The following is a 23721-nucleotide window of genomic DNA, read 5'->3' on the forward strand; positions in this document are numbered from 1 at the left end:
TGATATTAGAGACCAAATCAATCCCAAAAGGTATAATTAGGTGTTGGGATTTTTTATGAGCTTCCTCGAAATCATGGTTAGAATGAGCATTGTCATGACAGTAGCAGGTGGCATCTGTTGCTTCTTTTATTCATCTCCTTCCATGTCCACCTTCTTCAGGCTTGTAAAGGGAAAACCACTTGCCCGAAATTTCGAACTATCCTCTATCTCCATGCATTCCTGTATATCAACTATCATCTCCAGAAAGATTTGCATTGTCCATCAAATCATGCATACCTGTATATCAAGATTAAGTACATGCAAATAATAAACAAAAGGTAGGAACTAAAAAATAAAGACTACTGTTATTTTCTAATAATCAAGAATTTTTTACTGATTAAGCACAAAGAGATTTTACTTAAATTACATTTTATTTTGGACAAATGATTGGACGGAAATGAATACATAGGTTTATAGAGGGTGCCACTCTATGAACATACATATTGTTGAATCTGACTTTTGTTGAATCCGAAAATATATTTAAGCACATATTTCAATATATATATATATATATATATATATATATATATATATATATAGATATTGAATATTTGTACCCACGTGGAACACCGGAATCTGGGTTCATCGGCCTTCGCCATCCCAGCATTCAAAACATTAAAGTAAAAGGAAGCAACTTTCAAAGGACTCCCTAAATGGTTTCCAAGACATATCAAATAAACCTCCACCGGCATTCATTTGTTAGATATATATATATAAATGATGCATCTAAATTGACCTTCAGATAGCCATATTTTGGAGCTGTCCAAGATTCCTGAACCACCCTTTAAGGAAGAATCAACAAAAACCATATTATGAAGCTGTTTTTGAACTGGATAGAATTCAAAAAAATCTTCCATAATTCTGCTCAAAGGACTAGATTTCCAAATTAATTTAGCAACAGAACAATTGCACAACAGGTGGTCAATAGATTCTTCTACTTCCATATTTTGATGATAGACTAACACTCACCAAGAAATTCAAACAAAAAATGGAGTCGTCATCTCCTACATAAGTTGCCAAAATGCATCTTGCATATGAACCTTATCAGTAACATCCTTCAAATGGAAGTTACTGATAAGGTTGCAGAGATTACTAGATAGAGAAAAATGGTAAGATCTAAATATCACTATCTTGATTGAAATCCCCAACTTATCTTAAGGTGTCATTAATTAGCAAAACACATGTCTATGTTGAAATTATGAAGAAAAATTAATTGAATCTTCAAAATAATTTATGGTTGTATTGGTTGGACCAATAAAATGCGATGAAACCTAGAAATCGATCACTGATTCAATTTGAATACCTCTGCAGGATAGACTTCAACAGAAAACTAAAGAGTAACGGCATCAAAAAATAACTTCATTGTTGGGTGGGGGAGGAGTTTAAATATCAATATTACTATTTATCAATAAATAAATTAATTAATAAAAATAACCCTCATATTCAATTTCTATCGAATTGTGTTCTCTTAGTCTCAGTAGCATCCTCCAAAGAAGAATTTGATCTATTTAATCTATTTTAAGCTATGAAGCACGGACACTCCACTCAGGGGTCCCGTACCAATGTCAGACACTTTTCAGACACAGACACGCGTGTCTGAGGCTCGGACGCATGTCTGACACTTCTGTGAAGTGTCCAGAAATTATTTTTTATTGGACACGGGGTGGACACGGCTCGGACAGGCGGGGGATACGGCGGGGTATATTTTGTAATTTTTTTTTAAAAGATAAATGGGGTACCTAATGTAATTTACTAATTTTAGAAGTTTAAAAGTAAAATTTTGAAAAAATAAAAAAACAACTACAGACATAGTATTACACAAAAAAATTTATTTTCTCTCACTTCCTCTCAAAATCTCACCTCTTCTTCAATTATCTCTGTACATGAACAAAACATTTTTTATTTTTTTTTTAAGTTACATGAACAAGACTGAAAGTTGTGATATTTCCATTTTCGTCATTTTTCATTTTTTTCAAAAATTTTGTCGTAGCAAGGGCATTTTCGTCTTTTGTCGTTTTTCGTACCGGACATTGTGGAGTCTGCCGGTTGTGTCTAAGAGTTTTTTGGGGCATTTCATTGAGTCCAGGACTTTTTGAAATGTAAGGGTAGTCATTTTTGCATTTTTTCATTTTTTTGGGCCGGACGGTCCCGTGTGGGACCCATTACCAAAATTGTCGTGCATGGAGATTTTAATTGGGTCCATTTACATTATATTTAATTTTATTTAATGTGTTATGTAAGGTGATAAAAATTATTTAATGTGTGTGTATGTATATGTGTGGTGTAAAATGTGAATAAAAGAAAAAGGAAAATAAAATAAGAAATTGGTGGGACCCACCTTAGCCTTTAAAGAGAATTAGAGACCACATTTTGGTCTAATTTCTCACCATTTTCTCTCACTCCCGCTGATCTCTCTCACTCTCTCTCAAGCTTCCATTTGTCTTTTCTGTTACTTCAAACTTCAAATCTTGATTTCTCCCTCATCAATTGGAATTTTTGGAAATCGTTTGCGGCTCTTCGAAGAGCACGATGAGGTCTACAATTTGATCAGAGCCAATCTCCATTTGACCACCAATTTTGCGGATTTCTAAATCCTACGGTTTGAGGTGAAATTGGGGATTTTTGCTTAATTGGAGGTAGGGGTCTCTAATGCATGTAATCTTTGATTTCGGTGAATTATTTCTCTATTATTTGACTCCACCATGTCTTAATTATATGATTTTGCTTATGGTTATATGGGCTATGTGTAATAATCATGCTAGTTGTATTCTTATATGATAAATTAGTGCTATAAACATGTTTTAATTGAAATTATATGAAAAAGCATGCTAAGTTTAAATTCCCTATATGCTTAGAATGTTATATGTTATGAATTTGAGTTCGATTTTTGTTGAAGCCTTTGAGTTAATTATTTTATTTTATTTCATTTTGTATGGAAGAATGATGTATATAAAATATGTGGAAATTGATATTGACATGACATGGTAAGGCATGATGCATTCATGTATGGTATTGGGCAGAAAATGGAAAATTTGATTTGAAAATAAAAGAAATGATTTTTGAGGAAATGATTTTTTTTATTTTTTATGAAAGGGTTTGCGAAAAACCCGGCCGCCTACGAGTTGCCTAGGGACCATGGGGTTAATGTGACCTAGGGGGAACTAGGAAGACTGCCCCTAGCATGGTTGAGTTAACTAGGCCCCAAATGATGCCTTAGAGTTACCTTGTGATCAGGGACAGTTAGCCAATCCTTCTCTCGTGCCGCCATGGGACGGGTTGTATTAACGGTTTGGTAATGATGGCAGAAATGGTTTTGTAAAATGGGGAGTGACATTGCATAGCATTGCATCCCAACGCATGGCATAATTTAAGTATAACTTGGATTGTCGAATCTGTTGCTATGTTTACCCCAGTATGCTATGATCCCGCTTCTTTATTTTTCTATTCATTTTGTGGATTCACGGAGTCACAAGAGGTGTGTCTTAGGCACCACCTACTGAGCAATTTGCTCACCCCTTATATTTAACAATTTTTAGGACATGGAAGGAAAGTGGCAAATGACGTTCCTCCATAGGGTTCGATGGGTTAGTAGACCGTTTTGACATACTTTGTTGCTATGATCTCATTATTATTTATTTATTTATTTATTATTATTATTATTTTTATAAACCCTGGGATGACATGTATATTATGTATGTATTGACATAGAAAATGACGGTAGTGTCCTTAGTTGACCTCGGGTTCGGGTCGTTACAAATTTGGTATCAGAGCAATGGTTTGAATACCATTAGGACGATGGGTAGAGGGCTACTTAGGTTTGCATAGGGAAGTTGAATTGCATGATTATGTGCTACGTGTTAAAGTGTTTAAATGTTTGAGAAACATGCCTACTTGTTTACTTGCTTACTTGTTTATTTGCTTATGTGATTACATGCTTATATGTTTACAATTTTGAGGGCATGCCTAATTGCTAAGTGTTTACGTGTTTAAATGCTAAAATTTGTGTTACCTGGCCATGCATGTGAAATAGTTATATGACCTGACTATGAAAATGAAATGGGAATGTATTGGAAAACATGTTATACGTGATAAGATGGTAAGCTGTGAACATGGATTATGTAAGTGTGTAGTAAATGAAATGATGATGAGGATGGAAATGATATTTAATTTCACCTAATAATTTAATGGACTCATTGTTTAAACTTATATGATAAGACATGGTCATGTCAAGGTTTATACTACGGCTATTGTGTATATATATAAGTATGTCTTATGTATATACTTGTATTCTTATGTGTTTATGCGGTCGAGCATGGGATAGTTGTGTGAGTTTGACCTGTGATGGCAAGGAGCTCGGTTGCTCCAGGGTTGTTGGGTATCAGTTCTTATCGAACGGATGGCTTGGTCTTTTAGCTCGTGGATTGAGCTATTTGGTGTCTAGCCATTTTTATCTTATAGTTGCATTTTGTGTGGTGCTTAGAGCATGACTTTAGAACGGGTTCATATTTTATGGCAAGGTGCCCTTGTGTGTGAGTTTCATGTATTAGTGTACGGGTTCTGGTAATCGTGGAGGTCAAGTATACGAGTAAGGGTTTCAGTATGACCTTAGGAGGTCAATGTTTACGACTTAGGTCACGAATTGGTGTGGAGGTTACTTTTGAACCGGTTGTGGTAGGTATGACAGGGGTTGTTTGAGTCACGAGTGTAGTTTATGGATTGTAAAGCTGTATCTCGAGCATTTTAGAACGGCTTAAGAAAGTATGTTAGTTTTGATTGTCATGGGAACTTGTTGGATCCTGTAGGTTTATGGTGATTTAGGACCAGTTGTTGGATGTAAATCATTTCATGGTCTTAAAGGAATCTGTTTTGGAGACTGGTTTATCGAGGAGTGATTCTCATTTAAGATAGTTGCAGGAGCGTGTTACGGGTAATTGACTCTCGGTGAGTCGGTTGCATGGCTCAGTCGATGAGCGGGGTTTGGGGTTGACACAGCTGTCTATAAGGTCTCAAGGTGAGGTATAGTGGTCAGTTTTAGCTGTGTAGTGCAGGGTTGCACGATAAGATAGGTAGTATAGGGTCATTGGAGAGTTTGGTTGTTTATGGATGAAGTAATAGCTGGTGAGTATGGTGTTGTCAAATGAATTGTGTTTTAAAATTTGAAAGCTGCGGATTCGGGTTGTATTTCAATTGTGTTTGGCATATCAGGAGATAGTGCTTGGTGTTTGAGGATTCGGAAAGGTAGACTGATGATAAAAATGAGTGGAATGAGGTGGCTTGATGGTCTGGTGGGGTGATAGGTTTGAACTGTTATTTTGAATGAGTGATAGTAGGGGCGTTATAGTGTGATGTTTAGCATTGATGAGTATAATGGTTTCAGGTATGATCCGAGGATGGATTAGAATTGTGAGTGTTGTTGTCTGTTCTCAGGTAGGTGATGGGATTATGCGCCAGTTGAGGCAATTGTAGATGGCTTAGTTTTTAGAACCAGTGAGAGTGGTGTTGCCAGATAGGCACCTTTTTCTTTTAAGGAGTCAGTGGACTATTGTGACTTGATAAGCGCCGAATATTGCATATTCAAGCGCCCTTATTTGCATTAGTTAAGTCCATTAGTGGTTTAATTGTATAGATTATCTCCAATTCCGTGTTTTTGTGTATTTTCAGGTTTGTCTTCCAAAAGGAAATAAATGGAAGCTTTTGAAGGCTTTTTGAAGATCAAGTCATTCCGGGCCTTTGTGTCTTTTGATTTCCAAGAAGAAACCACCAAAGAGGGTTTATGAAGATTTCCTACAAAGAAAAAGGGCAGATGATTCTCAATGGCCCATTGCTAAGATTAAAGTAAAAGAAGTTCAAAGCTGAAGGAAAGAAAAATAATGTTAAGGCATCTACGAGCGCTCGTAGCATCCTCCACGAGCGCTCGTCCGGTATCAGTGGCTAAGTAAGCGCATTGCACCATGTCGCACAAGTGCTCGTACATCCTACGAGCGATCCTATTCAAGGCAGAATGAACCAGATGCATACAAGCGCTCGTAGTTTCACTTACGAGTGCTCCAATTCAAGGCAGTAAGAAGCAAGGCCCTTACGAGCGCTCGTAACTCCACTTACGAGCCCTCATCCATGAAGTCTTGAGCCATGAAGAAGTTTTTAAGGCATCTACGAGTGCTCGTGCTACGATCTACGAGCACTCGTACAAACATTGCAGACCCACTTGGCTCCTTGAACCTTTCAATTAGATTCCCTCCTTAATTGGGTTGTTGGTAAAATGCTTTGAGGGGACTTGGACCTCAGTTTTTAGGGGTTTGGTAGACATCTTGTCTACAAAAGAAGGGGGGAAGCATTTATGATCATCATCATACAATTTGGCAAGATCTAGAGAGATAAATATTGAGAGCTTGTGGGTGGTGTGTCTTAAAGGGCTGAGGTGCGAAAATGAAAGTTGGCTCCAAGCTTCTTTCTTCCACCATTGCTTCTATGGGTAACTAATTCTCTATCTAGGGAGGTGATGAAGCCCTCCCTTGTAAGCATGCTCTAACCTAGATTCTATTTTGGGGTAATGATGTATAGTTTTGGTCTTTTCATGATCTAGAGCACCTTACTTCTTGTAATGGATTTTAATGTATATAAATGATTATTTTGAGTTAATTATCTTATCTTAGATGGTTTTTTCTCTTAATCATATTGCTTGCACTTTCATAGTGACAATGGAAATGAGATCATGGAATAGTTTTAATGGCATGAAGATGGAGAACCTTGATAGTCCATGGCTTAGGTTCCCCCTTTGATGGTCTATGCTTGACTCTTAGCTTTATGTGCTTGCATCATTAAATTAAGGGCTTGATAATCTTTAACTTAGTGAGCATGTTCAAGGCTACACCCTAGTTTAGGTACTTTAAATATGTGAACCTTTGATAGGTTATTCTTGCCTTTTGATCTAATGAACTTCTTGAAGATTATATAGCAACCATGTGTTGCTACATATCATGACTATTATATATGTTGTTTTCCCCAAATTAGTCTTAATCTAGCATGTGTATAGGGTTGGTAGTGGATTCATCTCCCTAGTCCTCTCTACTTATATTTCTATCTCTTTAATTCCTTGCAAATTATCGTTTTATGTAATTTAAATTCCTAATTTTAGTGACAACCCAAACAAAACTCTATACCCCCCCCCCTCTTTTATCATTCTAACAGTGATTTGGAAACCTCAGTTGCTATAAACTAGCAATCCATGTGGTTTGACTTACCGAACAATAGCCCTATTTTACAATGATTTGTGCTATTGCAAATGGGTTGATTTATAAATTGTAATCGACCATCGATTATGACTGAGGTCATGGGTCTTGTGTGCTCGATGTTCGAGGTAATGTCGTTTTGAAGGGTGAAGGTGGAATGGGTGATAAAGTGTCATTTTATGAGGTTGTCATTTGGGAGTGACGGTTTCCAGATGAGACGAAACGCGGTGTCCAAAGTACTATGATTGTTTCTAGTGATCGAGTGTCATGAGCATTAGTACTCTTATCTGGTTGGTTTTGGTTGGCATGAGTATCTCGACGTAGTGTATGTGAAGTTCTGTGTTTATGTTTGACGATCCTTAAGTGGCGAGGTCACCTACAATTATGTTCGTAGTTCCGTATGTGTTTCCAGTTGGTTATTCTCCTTGTGTGTAAAAATTTCATTTCATCTCAGGTGAGATTAAGTGTCCACGGTTGGACGATTGGTGACTAACTTGTGACAGGGTGTCAGGTGCATTCAAGTGTGAATTGTCAGTCTCTTGTGCGAGCGGGGTTCATTACCCTTTCCATTTGTTCTAGTCCTGGCAAGGACGTCATTCGTCGTGAGCCTTATTCTCCATCTAGGAGTTGTGCGTGTCTGTGGGCAGATGGATTTGTGAGCGGTTTGTTACGCTGTTAGAGTTCATCGATTGAGGTCTTGATTGAAGGGGTCGACTCACTCCCACGAAGGGAGGTAGAGTCTTTGGTTTTTGTAGTGTTTCTTTTAAGAATGGTTTTAACTGGTAGGATGTGAGGCACGGGTTACCGAATAGGGGTTGTGTTTCCGATGTTTAGTACTAGCGGTGATGGCTAGGAAATATGTCGTGAATCGCAATCTAAGTATGATTACGTGATGGGATGTGATTCATGTACTCGGATGTTTTTATAGGCATTTAATTCGAGTAGTGTCTTGAGGATAAGTGTCAATGTTGCTTTAGAATTTTGTGATTAGAGAAAGTGAATGTGTGATTCTATTGAGGAATAATAAGAATAATTGACTTTGATTTTGAGGTTTTAGGTATGAGACGGTCGTATTGAGTGTTCTGAAGAGCTAAGAATTGAACTGAATGGTGACATGGAGTCGTTTACCTGGTATGGGTGTTATGAAAAGATTATAGATCTTTTATGCTGGTTGATGTTTGTGACGTTTAGTGCCTTATTGTTTCCAGCTTGTTAGGGGTTGTGTGATTAATGTGCGATTGGGATTTTTAGAGCTGGTATGTGACTATTTAGTTGTTAAGGTTATGTAGAGTGATTGATTGATTAGAGGGAGGATCTCATGGTTGTTTTATGGACTGTATGGGGTTGTGTTTGAGGTTTGGACCTGAGGACAGGAATGACATCTGTGTTGAGATCGGATCGATGAAGAAAATAGCCTGGCCAATTATTTATCCTGAGTCAGTCCATCTTTAGTATGATGTCCGGTCAAAGGTCCATGATTGTTTTAGTTTGTCAGGAACAGTGAGAGTACAGTATTGCGCAATATATCAATGTGACTGGGTGGATTCAGATGGTTTGTCTCGGGTGACGAGGTATGTTAGGTATGACCAAGTGTCCGATAAGGGGTTTGCGGTACGATCATTGATTACTGAAGATCTTGTTTTGAGGATTTGTGTCCTGGGTATAGGATGGTGCGTTTTACTAATTTGGTGACTAATGTTTATGTAGTCATTGGGAGACTCATTATTTAATCATCTTGAAGTTGTTAAGTGTAATGATTGTCATATAGTGTGATTGGTAGTTGTTGGTACGGTTATGTAGTGGTGTAGCTACGTATTAGTTAGCAAGTGTTTGGTCTGTCAGGGATGTGTAGGTTGTAGTTGAGATTGATTGAGAGATGGACATGATTCTTTGTCTGGGTTTAGTGTGTCCTTTAAAGGATATATTAAGGTTAGATGTTGTCTTTTTTTTGGTGGTCTAGTCATTGTTCTTTTCTCGGGCCTTGGAGCCTTTTGTGACTGTGTAGAGTAAACTGATGTCTGTTTTGAGTCAGGCGTAAGGTTTAGTTGGTCTTGTGTTGTGATGAAGGCAGAGATGGGCAACCGCATAGGGTTTTAGTGGTAGTGGTGTGTGATGGCTTGGTGACGTCCAGTGTCAAAGGTAATAATGCTGGTGAGTTCATAGTCTCGGGGTTTTATGAGGTGTTCTCGGAAACTGTGTGGCTGTAGCATTCTCTTTAAGGAGAGTAGATTTTGAGGACAAAATCTCTTTCAGGGGGGTAGATTGTGATATTACCATTTTCGCCATTTTTCATTTTTTCAAAAATTTTATTGCAGCAAGGGCATTTTCGTCTTTTGTCATTTTTCGTACCAAACATTATGGAGTGTGCCGATTCTGTCTGAGAGTTGTTTGGGGCATTTCATTGAGTCTATAACTTTTTAAAATGTAAGGGTGGTCATTTTTGCATTTTTCCCTTTTTTAGGCCAGACGGTCTAGTGCCACCCTTTACCGGAATTATAGTGCACGGAGATTTTAATTGGGTCCATTTACATTATATTTAATTTTATTTAATGTATGTATATGTATATGTGTGGTGTAAAAAGTGAATAAAAGAAAAAGGAAAATAAAATAAGAAATTAGTGGGACCCACCTTAGCCTTTAAAGAGAATTAGAGACCACATTTTGGTCTCATTTCTCACTATTTTCTCTCACTCCTACTGGTCTCTCTTACTCTCTCTTAAGCTTCCATTTTTCTTTTCTTTTACTTCAAACTTCAAATCTTGATTCCTCCCTCATCAATTGGAACTTTTAGAAGCTGTTTGCGGCTCTTCGAAGAGCACGACGAGGTCTACAATTTGATCAGAGCCAATCTCCATTTGACCACCAATTTTGGGGATTTCTAAATCCTAGGGTTTAAGGTGAAATTGGGGATTTTTGCTTAATTGGAGGTAGGGGTCTCTAATGCATTGGTCGGTCGCTCACAGCATAAGCTTAGAAGAGTGCAATTTAGGCGAGGGCCAAGTTTTATATTTATAAAAGCCACTACTACCTTCTCTAAAAATATAGATAGGGCAAGTAAGGATCGTCCCAAGGGATTGGAGGGTCATATTAGGTTGTGGAATTGCAATTAGGGTTAGTAGGTCGAATGATCAAACAAGAATTAATTGGTTGGATTAAACTAGAGAGCAAATTAAACTAAGTGATTGAATGTAATAAAGAGTAAGTAAGAGAGAGAGAGGTCTTGGAATTTAGAGATCACCACTAAGCATAACTATTCTACATCCTTTAACAAGTGATTAATGAGGGAAATATGTGTGTAATATTGGTATGTGTGTGTTTGGTTGATTCAATTAGCAAGGATGACCCATTAAGCATATATTATCTAAGCAACATGGTGAAAAGCACAATACATCAAAGCAAGCCATTAATCCTTTCATTAAGCCCACAATTCAAACACATCACAATGTTAAAGACATATGCTAATTGCATTCATAAGTATAAAACATCAACAACAAGCATGGATTGTCCTCCCATTTAACAACTACACTATATCTATACTACAACTAATGCTACTAACATGAAATTAAACTAATTAAACTGAAGGAGAGGCACAATCCATCAAGAAATGAGTATGAACCATCAAATAAACTACAATAGCATTCCATTAAGCATTATGTTTTGACAATCTCTAGATTTATAGCATCAATATACATAGACATGCATCAACAACACAAGAAATAGAGACAAGCACATGAACATCTACTCTAACACACATAGACATATGAATAGAGTAAAATGAAAAATAGGAAGAATTAAAACTCATAAACCATGAAATAATCAAGATCTATATATAAAGCAATGTCAAAACATATATCACAACACTAATCCCTCAATAATACACAAGTCAAGATGTAGAAAGCATGTTTAGGGCTAACTTTGGCCCCAAGAGGATGTCTAGCCACTCATGGATGTGCTCTCCCAAACCCCAAAGGCAAGCTCCATGGAAGAAATCTGCTCCTTGATTGATGAAGGACTCCAAGCTTGTGTCTCTAGCTTTCTCCTCCTTTCTTCTTCACTAAGAATTCTCTCCAAAATCTTCTTAGATGGTTATGTGTGAATCCCCCCAAAAGTTGCTCAAAATCCCCTTTTTGGTAGGTTGAGAGACACCCCAAAATGATCTGGCACGTAATCCAATATTCTCTCAATGATTGGATAAAGACAACTTTTAATAAGCTGTGTTGGCCTAAGGATTTTATCTAAAGGTCAATCTTATGTTTTGATGATTACAAACCATTAATGATGTTTAAGTACTAATATTTTCATTGAGTACTAATGTATAGATGATCAATATTCAATCCTCAATGATAAGCTAGAAGATCCATTCCAAGCATTCAAGCAATGGATTCAAGGAAGCCTTAAAAGTTGCAAGAAATCAAAGGCATATTCAATCAAAGAAAAACTTGAACTTTAAAGATCATTCAAGCATTTCATAAAGAAAGCAAGTCTTCATCAAGCCTAAGCGATTATGGTCAAAGAATGAAGAAAAGGGGTAGATAGGATGGTGAGTGTTTAGGATTCAATGTCAAAGTATTTGTGAATCCATTTGAAGCTCATCTCTATAGGACCATGCATATCATACATCATTTATATGCTCCTACATCATTAGCAATAGACTATGAACTTTAATACATATATATTTAACATATGAAGTCTTTGCTAAGAATGAGTTAGTTCAAGCTTGCATAAGCTTTGAAAGAACTCACAACTTAAGCTAGAAATGCTAGGACCATGCACATTAATCATAATATTTTTTTTTGGTCTCTCAAAAGAAAAGGAAAAGGCATTGAATTTAATATTTCATCTTTAAAGCCTTTATTGCCATAATTTGGTAAATGACTCTAGGACACAATGCACTTGAAATTTATCATCTTCATATGTCCTTAGACTCTTAGAAATAGGCCTTCAACTAAATTGAATCATTCATCAAAGTCCTAGGTGCTAAAAAGATGGATATCTCAAAAGAAGCAATTTTCAGCCTAGAAAAATTTCAGACCAGCTTACACTAAAACTACTATAACTATTTGTGTAGTTGGAATTTTTACATAAGGCCAGTGGCATTGGAATTCGGACTTCGAGCCCTTGAGTTTAGACTCAAATTTTACCTAAAAAGGATTTAAATTGAGAGAGATATAACCATCATAAGATGCCTGATTTTGCTCTGCTAAAATTCTAACCAGGTTACACTAAAATGTCCATAACCATTATTGTTGTTGGAATTTTTTAGCAAGGCTGGTGGCTTTAGAAAGCTGACTTCAAGGCAATAAATTTAGACTCAAATTTCACTTCATTTGGAGTTTCATGGACTGAGTTATGTCCATTTGAAGTCATGCAATTTTTCTATCCAATCCAATTTAGCAGCAGCCTTCATGAAGCAAGAGCAGCCTCTAAAAGAAATAGAGCCAGCTCTCTCAATACCAATGGAGCAGGCTTTATGAAAGATAGAGCAGGCTCTCAAAGAATGGAGAAGGCTCCATGAAAATGGAGAAGGCTCTACAAAATTAGAGAAGGCTCTATTTCAATTAGACGAGGCTCAGGAAAATTAGAGAATGCTCTATTTCAAATAGAGAAGGCTCCACAAAATTAGAGAAGGCTCTATTTCAAATAGAGAAGGCTTCACAAAATAGAGAAGGCTCCCAACATTCCAGTAAGCTATTTTTTCAATGAAAAATGAATCTTCCAACCAGAGAGCAGGCTCCCAAAATAGGAAGCAGGCGCTCAGAGGCTGGGAGCTGTCTCCATGCAATGGAGAGCTGGCTCTCAAGGCTAGGGAGTCGCCTCCTCTTGTTTACAAGAGCCGGGTCCTTTTAGGGTTTTGAACTACAACGGAAACATTTTCATTCATTGCTCCCCAACTACTTCTAACAGCTATATTGAGCTTCGAAATTCTATAAATACAGAAGGGGTTGTCTGCTGAATAAGTCAACCATTTTTTAGAGACATTAAATTGTATCAAAGAGAGCTTTTGTTCTCACATCTTCTCCTCATCTCTCTCATTCACTTATATACTATTTGAGAGAGCATTCAAGAACATCATTCAAGTGCATCCAAGAGAGCTTTTGGCTCTACCATTATACAGAGCTTTTGTTCTGGTTTTACTCACTCATAGAGCCTTTGTTCAGACATCGATCTTTATCTCATATACAAGCTTCCATAGCTGAATCAGAGTGAACTTCAGAGAGCATTTCTTGAGCCTTTGCTGAACTTTTATTCTAGTATTTCATCAGAGCTTTTGTTCTGCATTTTCCTCACCATCTCTCATACATTTCATACTTAGAGTTTGAGCTTCACTTGATTTCGTATATACTCTATTGTGAGGTTTGATTTGTATCAGTTCTTGAGAGGATTTCTTGTACTACAAATTCTATCTACAAATCTGCTGTAAGCCTAAGAGGAAGAGTTTCTCTTAGCAAAGAAATTGTAAGGGCTGGTGTGGCCTATGTAAAACTAAGAGGGTGGTCTCTTAGTAAGGATATTGTAAGGGTTGGTGTGACCCAAAGGAAGACTAAGACAGGTTTTCTCTTAGCAAGGAGTTACTTTTAATCAAGGTTTTCTCTCCACCCATAAGGAGAAGCTATTTTGGATTGGGAAGTCTCAAGAGGGATCTTTAGCCGAGGAGTAGGAGTTTCCGAACCTCGCAAAAATCGTCGTGTTATAGTTTGCAATTTCTCTTCTCTTATCTCTTTTACAATTGTGCTATAAATTGTTTACTTTCATATCTTGATTTCATATGTTGCTTATTGCACAATAGGTTATATTGTTGATTAGAAATTGTATTTCTATAATTTGTGAAAATTGGCCATTGACTCTATTCACTCCCCTTCTAGAGTCAATTCTTGGGTAACAATTGGTATCAGAGCCTAAACTCTATTAAAGGACTTAACCATCTTAGAGTACGATCATGGCCACCAATGGTAGTATGACACTCTTAGAAGGTTATCCCATTGATAAACCTCCTTGTTTTGATGGAAGTGATTATATCTATTGGAAAATTAGAATGAGGGCATTTTTTAAAAGTATTGATATTGATGTGTGGAAAGTTATAGAAAATGGTGGTCATATCCCAACCAAAGTTTTTGAAGGAAATAAAAGTCCTAAATCGAAAGGGGAATGGGATGAAAATGATCATAGATTAATACAGTGTAATACTTTAGCCATATGCCATCTTTATTGTGCATTAAGCAAAAGTGAGTTTAATAAAATTATCTTTTGTAGAACGGCTAAAGAAATTTGGGACTTGCTTGAATTAACATATGTTGGATCAAGTTATGATAAGGATTCAAATATAAATGAACCCTCTAGCATAAATGAGATGCATTTTGGTTTTACTAACATTACTAATCATTTGAATGTTATTGGTAGAACTAATTCATCCACTTATAGTGACGAAAGTGACGAAATGCAAAAGAAGAGTATAGCTCTCCAAGCTTCTAGCAAAGAAGCAAGTGACGTTAAAGAGTTGGACAAACTTTGTCTCATGACCGATGAAATTGAGGTAAATTCTAATCATGAATTTTTTGATATAGAAGCCTCTTATAATGAACTAGTTGATGCATATAATGAATTACTTGATGCGTTTAAAGACTTACATGGTGTGCTAGAAAAAATGACTGTGAAATGTGCTTCTCTTAAAAAGGAAAATCAAAATCTTTCTCAAAGACATAAAAAAGTCCAAATTGAAAATGATTCTTTGAAAATGAAAAACCATTTTCTTGTGCAAGAATTACAAAAGATCTAACTTGAAAACGAGTCCTTGAAAAAGGAAAAGGATAATATACTATCTATAGAGCTACCATCAATTGATTGTGTTTCCGAATATAATTTTTCAAAGGAAATCATTGATGATCAAAATGGCACTTTAGCAAAGACAACCAAAGGAAAAGAGAACTTAAGTTCTATGCTTGGAAATCAAAGAGTTGTCTATTTCAAAAATAAGATAAGATATGATCCTCATACTAAAGATGCATGCTTGTTGAGAAGAAGAAAGCCGTTGTATGATCACTTTGTCAAAAGTGGTACCCATTCCTTTAAATGTAATTATTGTAAGAGGCTAGGACACAAAATTCATGATTGTCCATTTAGAAAGAAGTTGAGGTCAAAGAAGGTTTGGGTTCCAAAAAGAACTTATGTTCCATTGCCTAACTTATATGGACCCAAAAAACTTTGGGTACCAAAAGAAGAATTTGCAACCCTTTCTTATAGGGTTACTTGATGGCATCAATCAAGGATTATAAAGGATGCATCACTTTGAGAAACAACTTCCAAGCTAATGAAGTTAGTTCCATGGATAAATAATTCCTTTCTCATTAATATGCTTTTATATGAAGAATTCAATCATGAAATTCTAAGCATGACGCTTTTGATATGCTACTTGTTCCTAATAGATGTAAAAATGTCTATGTTTTGATATTTTGCATAAAAGTAGTTTGTTTTGGCATATGAGTTATGAACATGCTAACATGAAATGATTCTCTGTCTTTCAAATGATCTTTAGATTAACTTTGCCCAATCTTTGTGAAAGATTTTTTGGAAGATATGCCATCAAATGAAAGCATACATTATCTAATGTAGACCATCAATACTATTTCATGTGAACCTTATCAAATGCATTAAAGTAGCAATGTATAAAAAGTCATCTATATGCTTTTGTGATCTTAAATGTTTTATCTATACTTAATTGTGTCACTTCCATGCATATAGAAAATGAGGTTGTTCAACTTGAGGAACAAATCTCATTGGAAGAGCCATCTCATTAAATTGAAGAATGAGAATGTATATTGCTTTCCTAAGGGTTAGAAGTGTGTGGTCTATACAAAGGCTGTTATAGCAAATTGAAAGGATGAGCCTCAAAGTAAAAAGAAAACCCTAGAAAAGAAAGCTAAATGAGAGTGTCTCGAGAGGCCACATGAACACATGATTTCCCGAGTTCTTAATCAAGAATGAAAGCTAAATACATTCTTAGAAATCAGTGAGCAAATGTAAAATACATTGAAGTGATGATAGATGCCTAATAAACTGAAAATCTGGTGCAAAAGGTGTCTAGAAGGACTTAAATTTGCTGGGATCACTATCCTAGCTTGAAGAAGGTTTAAACAAGCTCTTATATCATGTTTACATCTGCAGGAGGTGCTCTCTTGAATAAAGTTAAGCTGAAGTAAGTTTTTTTTTTTTTTTTTTATATCCCTAACCCTCATTTAAGCTTATTTTTTGGATCAGCCTCTGATTTATGTAAGGAAGTATGAATATCTTGCTGTGATTCATCTGTTAATCATTCTAGCAAGTGTCTGTAGTTGAATAGAGGCTAGTGAAGTTCAGAAGTTACATCAAAACTGACCAACTTGAAGTTTAACCTAGTAAACCTAAGCTGTTAAGGTTTAAAGGCATGAAAATCTGGGATTCAAACAATGAAAATTGTATAGCATGCTTATCTTGATGTAATTACTGTCTGAGCAAGTATATTACCATGAAATATGCCTGAGGGCTTTGAATTCAAGACAGTGACGCAATGATTTTACAGCTTTGTCCCTGAGTGTAGAGTTTCTACAGAAACTGGTCTATAACTGATTTTGAGGCTGAAATTAAACTATGAAATGAATTGATTAACTTCTGACCTTTTATGAGAAGATGAACCAAGTATGTGAAAGTGTATTCCAAGCCTGAGACCATATAGAATACCATTTATGCCCTTGATTCAGAGGCATCACAGTGGCTACAAAATTAATTCTGAGCTGAACTGTTTTATTACTGATTATGTGCTGAAGCAAACTACAGTAGAGCCAGCTCCATTCAGAGAAGAGCCGTCTCTTTAAAGAAAAAGAGCCGTCTCTACATAAAGCATAGCCTGCTTCACAAATGGTATCAAATTGCATGCTCTCGGGATCTCAAGAATTTTAAAAGAGAGCCAACTCCCTTTACATAAGAGCAGGCTCTATAAACTGAGAAAGCAGGCTCTATAAAAACAAGAGCCGGCTCCCAACCTGGACCAAAACCTGCATATTACTTGCTTGCTCTCAGGATCTTAAAAATGATGAGAGAAAGCTGGCTCCTTATAAAACAAGAGCAGGCTCCAAGGAATTTATAGAGCCAGCTCTATACAACATAAAAGCCGGCTCCCATGATGGTTATAAGAATCAGTTTCTCAGCATCTCAAGAAGAACACAAGAGCAGGCTCCAATAATGCTATGAGCTGGCTCCATCTTTGATGTTAAAATGAGTCTCAGCACTTTCTGTCTTAAGGTCTTGAACTTGAATCACTCCAGAAAGTTTTCCAAAAGCAACAGTGGGTAAGCATCTCAGCTAGAACTCTTGATTGGGCATCTTCACAAGTAAGCTCTCTTCATCACAATTCTCTTTAAAGTTCATGTAACTCTTGCTTTTTAAATGATTTTTAGTAATTAATTTCTAAACTCATCATCTTTAATTCATCATCCCATAAAACCCTTGATTGCAATGTAGCCTTTCTCTTTCACATGTAAAAGACTTATTCTAGCAAGAATTGCTTAGTCTATGGTCTGCAAATTCAAAATTTATGCACAAACTATCATTTGTCCTTTAATTAATCTATTGATCCATTATATATAGATAAAATCTTAGAGATATATTGCACAAATTTTGTTATCAAACCCCATTTGTTTTGAAGTTATCTTTGAATAAATTTTAAACATGTGTTGTCTATGGTTCAATTGGACAGTAAATTTCAAGATTCTACTGGATTTCCACTTTTAGGCTGAATTTATCAATTTCAATCTTTAAATCTTGTTATATAAAATTTTGTTTTGGGGTTTTCAAGTATAAATTTGTCTTAGCACTCAAATTGACTGAATGTGAATTTTAAACTAGATTGGTTCATTGTTTCAAAATCATTTTAAGTACCTTTATTAATCTTCAGTTAAAACTAATTTGAGTCTTGAAATTTTCATTGTATGATAATTGGATTTTTTTTTCCAGAGAATTCTTTCTGTAATTTCAGTCTAAACTCTAGAAATATCCATGGCTTCATCCTCACGTAGAAAGAATCCTTCTCATGGACAAAAACGAAATGCCCAACGTACTCATGATGATGAATCAGGCCCTAGTGAACTAAATCCTCCTTCAATTCAAATCTTTATCATATGGTAGTTGTGTTCACAGTCTTCTTATGTATTGAATTCTACTATCTATAAAATGAAATATTTGCTCTTCATTTGCCCTTTAATTCATTTTTCTCTGTTATTTCATGCAATGGCAAGTAACTTTTTTATTCCCCCTGCCTTTTTGAGATGACAAAGGGGGAGAAAGATGTGTTCTTATGCTTATGTGTCTATTCTATTGCTTTTTATTGATAGATGCATATTGTTAGAGGGAGTCTTGTAAAAATATCTGTTGTAAAATCAAGCATGATATGATATTCTAGATATGCTTATTGATAGGGGGAGCATTCTTTCAAATGCAACTCCACGTTGACAATAAACACATCAATGTTTTGTCATCATCAAAAAGGGGGAGATTGTTGGCCTAAGGATTTTATCTAAAGGTCAATCTTATGTTTTGATGATTACAAACCATTAATGATGTTTAAGTACTAATATTTTCATTGAGTACTAATGTATAGATGATCAATATTCAATCCTCAATCATGAGCTAGAAGATCCATTCCAAGAATTCCAAGCATTCAAGCAATGGATTCAAGGAAGCCTTAAAAGTTGCAAGAAATCAAAGGCATATTCAATCAAAGAAAAACTCGGACTTCAAAGATCATTCAAGCATTTCAAAGAAAGAAAGCAAGTCTTCATCAAGTCTGAACGATTATGGTCAAAGAATGAAGAAAAGGGGTAGATAGGATGGTGAGTGTTTAGGATTCAATGTCAAAGTATTTGTGAATCCATTTGAAGTTCATCTCTATAAGATCATACATATCATACATCATTTATATGCTCCTACATCATTAGCAATAGACTATGAACTTCAATACATATATATTTAACATATGAAGTCTTTGCTAAGAATGAGTTAGTTCAAGCTTGCATAAGCTTTGAAAGAACTCACAACTTAAGCTAGAAATGCTAGGACCATGCACATTAATCATAATATTTTTTTTTTTTGGTCTCTAAAAAGTAAAGGAAAAGGCATTGAATTTAATATTTCGTCTTTAAAGCCTTTATTGCCATAATTTGGTAAATGACTCTAGGACATAATGCACTTGAAATTTATCATCTTCATATGTCCCTAAACTCTTAGAAATAGACCTTGAACTAAATTGAATCATTCATCAAAGTCCTAGGTACTAGAAAGATGGATATCTCAAAAGAAGTAATTTTTAGCCCAGAAAAATTTCAGACCAGCTTGCACTAAAACTGCTATAACTATTTGTGTAGTTGGAATTTTTACATAAGGCCAGTGGCATTGGAAATCGGACTTCGAGCCCTTGAGTTTAGACTCAAATTTCACCTAAAAAGGATTTAAATTGAGAGAGATACAACCATCATAAACGCCTGATTCTACTCTACGAAAATTCTGACCAGGTTGCACTAAAATGTCCATAACCATTACTGTGGTTGGAATTTTTGAGCAAGGCCAGTGGCTTTAGAAAGCTGACTTCAAGGCAATAAATTTAGACTCAAATTTCACCTCATTTGTAGTTTCATGGACTGAGTTATGTCCATTTGAAGTCATGCACTTTTTCTGTCCAATCCAATTTAGCAGTAGCCTTCATGAAGCAAGAGCAGCCTCTATAAGAAATAGAGCCAGCTCTCTCAAGACTAATGGAGCAGGCTCTATGAAAGATAAAGTAGGCTTTCAAAGAATGGAGAAGGCTCCATGAAAATGGAGTAGGCTCCACAAAATTAGAGAAGGCTCTATTTTAATTAGAGAAGGCTCGGGAAAATTAGACTGGGCTCTATTTCAATTAGAGAAGGCTCAGGAAAATTAGAGAAGGCTCAGGAAAATTAGAGAAGGCTCTATTTCAAATAGAGAAGGCTCCACAAAATTAGAGAAGGCTCTATTTCAAATAGAGAAGGCTCCACAAAAATAGAGAAGGCTCTCAACATTCCAGTAAGCTATTTTTTCGATGAAAAATGAATCTTCCAACCAAAGAGCAGGCTCCCAAAATAGGGAGTAGACTCTCAGAGGCTGGGAGCCGTCTCCATGCAATGGAGAGCCGGCTCTCAAGGCTAAGGAGCTGCCTCCTCTTGTTTACAAGAGCCAGGTCCTTCTAGGGTTTTGAACTTCAACGGAAACATTTTCATTCATTGCTCCCCAACTACTTCTAACAGCTATGTTGAGCTTTGAAATTCTATAAATACAGAGGGGTTGTCTACTGAATAAGTCGACCATTTTTTAGAGACATTAAATTGCATCAAAGAGAGCTTTTGTTCTCACATCTTCTCCTCATCTCTCTCATTCACTCATATACTATTTAAGAGAGCATTCAAGAACATCATTCAAGTGCATCCAAGAGAGCTTTTGGCTCTACCATTATACAGAGCTTTAGTTCTGGTTTTACTCACTTATAGAGCCTCTGTTCAGACATCGATCTTTATCTTATATACAAGCTTCCGTAGGTAAATCAGAGTGAACTTCAGAGAGCATATCATGAGCCTTTGCTGAACTTTTATTCTAGTATTTCATCAGAACTTTTGTTCTACATTTTCCTCATCATCTCTCATACATTTTATACTTAGAGTTTGAGCTTCACTTGATTTCATATATGCTCTATTGTGAGGTTTGATTTGTATCAATTCTTGAAAGGATTTCTGATACTACAAATTCTATCTACAAATCTGCTGTAAGCCTAAGAGGAAGAGTTTCTCCTAGCGAAGAAATTGTAAGGGCTGGTGTGGCCTATGTAAAACTAAGAGGGTGGTCTCTTAGCAAGGATATTGTAAGGGTTGGTGTGACCCAAAGGAAGACTAAGACAGGTTTTCTCTTAGCAAGGAGTTACTTTTAATCAAGGTTTGCTCTCCACCCGTAAGGAGAAGCTATATTGGATTGGGAAATCTCAAGAGGGATCTTGAGCCGAGGAGTAGGAGTTTCCGAACCTCACAAAAATCGCCGTGTTATAGTTTGCAATTTCTCTTCTCTTATCTCTTTTACAATTGTGCTATAAATTGTTTACTTTCATATCTTGATTTCATATGTTGCTTATTGCACAATAGGTTATATTGTTGATTAGAAATTGTATTTTTATAATTTGTGAAAATTGGCCATTGACTCTATTCACCCCCCCTCTAGAGTCAATTCTTGGGTAACAAGCTGGAAATTTAACTTTTTCGTACTGGAGGAAGTTTGATCGATCGAACCTTGGACTTGGATCGATCAAACTTGGCTGAGATCTATCGAACTGAGGTTGGATTGATCCATTTGGCGGCACATTTTTGGATAAAAACAAATCTGAGATACTTTTGGAAGATATTTTTGGGAAAATGACAAAAGCGGTTGGTAGGGTGGTACAACTGGATAAGATCAATCATTTGGATAAGGACAAGGGGGTTCGATTGATCGAAGAATGATGTTGGATCGATCAAACTTTGAGATCTCTGAAAAAGACATCATAGCTCAGATCCATCTTGAAGTGTTGAGCTCGATCATGTTAGATTGATCGAACCTTGATCTGAGATTGATCGAAAATGTTGAATTCCACCCTTTTCTTCCTTTTGCTTCCACTTTGCTCCTTTCTTTGATTCATCACAGAATTGCTTCCTTTTTGCTCTTATTTGGCTGAGTTAGCTTATTTTAGGGATAAGTGCCTGAAAACAGAAATAACACGAAATCAATCTAAAACGGAAAAGTAAGATAGATAAAGGTCCTAGAATTCCTAAGCTTAAGGTGTTTAAATGTGTACTTTTCAGCGCTTCTCACACCCCCAAACTTAAATATTACTAATCCCTAACAATAAACTAAAAAGTAAAAAAATGAAATTAACAACTATACTAAGCTAGAAAACAATAAAATGATAATGCCACTTTCGTAGGGAACACGATTGCACTTAGCATATACAACAAGCCTTTTAAACCCCTAGGTTACCCCTAGTGGACGAATGAAGTCTCGTGAGGGTTTCCAGAAATGATACCCATAAACATTAAGCTCATTCTTTTAAAAGAGGCACCAATATTGCAAACAAGCATTGGGAGAAAACTACCTCAAGTATGTAATTTTTCAACTATTTCCAAGCAACCTCCCAAAATCTCAACATCAAGCAAGCAAATATGATCCTCCATACATCAAAAAAATGATCATGCAAATCAAAACAGCTCTAGAATCCTTTTGAGTGGACCGGCATCAAATATGTTGCTATCTAAGCCAACTAAAGAATTAATCACATCCTTACCCTCAAACTAGCACAAAAATCTAGTACCGATCATCAAGAGAAAAAGTGGACCTTTTATTAAAGTTTTATTGATCTAGGTGCGCTTATTCTTTCCACTCGGTTTTTTTTTTTTTTTAAGGATCAAAGATGGAAACATGGTGCAATGTAATGATCTATTAAGCTTTCTAGCGATTCATGAGGTCGAGCGTTAGGTCAATGACTCCCAAACCAGACGGCTTTAGGGCATTAGGTGTTCAAACACCCCTACGGACTTATAAGCTCAAATCAACTAGGCTACAAATTAAGACAACCTTTATCTAATCATTTCCTATGACGGCCCAAGTTTTTTAACCCGGTGCGTCAGTGATGAACCGAAAGATGATCTGATAACGGATCCAAAATACGGAAGTAAAAGACAAACAACAGTCTCTAGAGATACAACATGACTCTAAGACACCATTGTGACCCTCAACGAGGTCACGGGACCCAAAGGAATCAAATGCGGAAACAACATTTCAAAAACGGACAAGAATGCACCTAGGGGCAAAATCATCATTTCCAGCCTAAAAGTGGGTGCCACCGAGCACACCATTGGAAAGACAATGAAAAATCAATGAACTTAGACTCAAAAATTGCTTGATTCGGAGTTCGGATGAAGAAGATATGGCTAACGGAAGAAGAAGGGGCAAAACGGTCAAAAAATGGCAACCAAGAACATCTAACCGGTTAGGAGACCTTCCTAACCGGTTAGGAAGCCCAAAATCTCACCAAAAGCACTGCCCATGCACATGTAACCAGTTACGAAACTCCTCGTAACCGTTTACATGTGAAGGAGGCAGAATAGGCAGCCCAAAAACCTAGCAGCAGGGGTTTTTCCGGGAAAAATGGAAATTTGAGGGCCAAGATGACATTTTATGGAAAACTCAAAGAAGAAATCCCCCTCAAAATCGAGTTTTCTACATGAATTGCTAGAAAAATCGAAAAATACGCAATGTGAAATGCCCAAAATGCCCTTCCAAGAAAACTGGTCCAGAGGGTCCAAAAAGCTGCTAAATTTAAAAACTGAGAGCTGAACTTCGGATGCGATTTCTGATGCCAAGATGGCATTTTCTAGAAAAACACAAAAAATAAACC

The 23721-nt window shown here is 36.3% G+C and overlaps 1 protein-coding gene across 1 annotated transcript in view; it reads right to left on the reverse strand.

The window, feature by feature from the left end:
• The window catches only part of LOC132295312 (probable disease resistance protein RPP1), a 72272-nt gene continuing 48551 nt past the window's right edge, over positions 1-23721 (reverse strand). Inside the window, exon 2 of the mRNA XM_059793519.1 lies at positions 1-276. The gene's annotated coding sequence lies outside the window, so the exon portion shown is untranslated. The remainder of the gene's footprint in view (positions 277-23721) is intronic.

Source organism: Cornus florida, unplaced genomic scaffold (assembly GCF_030987335.1).
Source record: "Cornus florida cultivar Cherokee Brave unplaced genomic scaffold, ASM3098733v1 CherokeeBrave_3.0.0_Hap2_Chr02, whole genome shotgun sequence".
NCBI lineage: Eukaryota > Viridiplantae > Streptophyta > Magnoliopsida > Cornales > Cornaceae > Cornus > Cornus florida.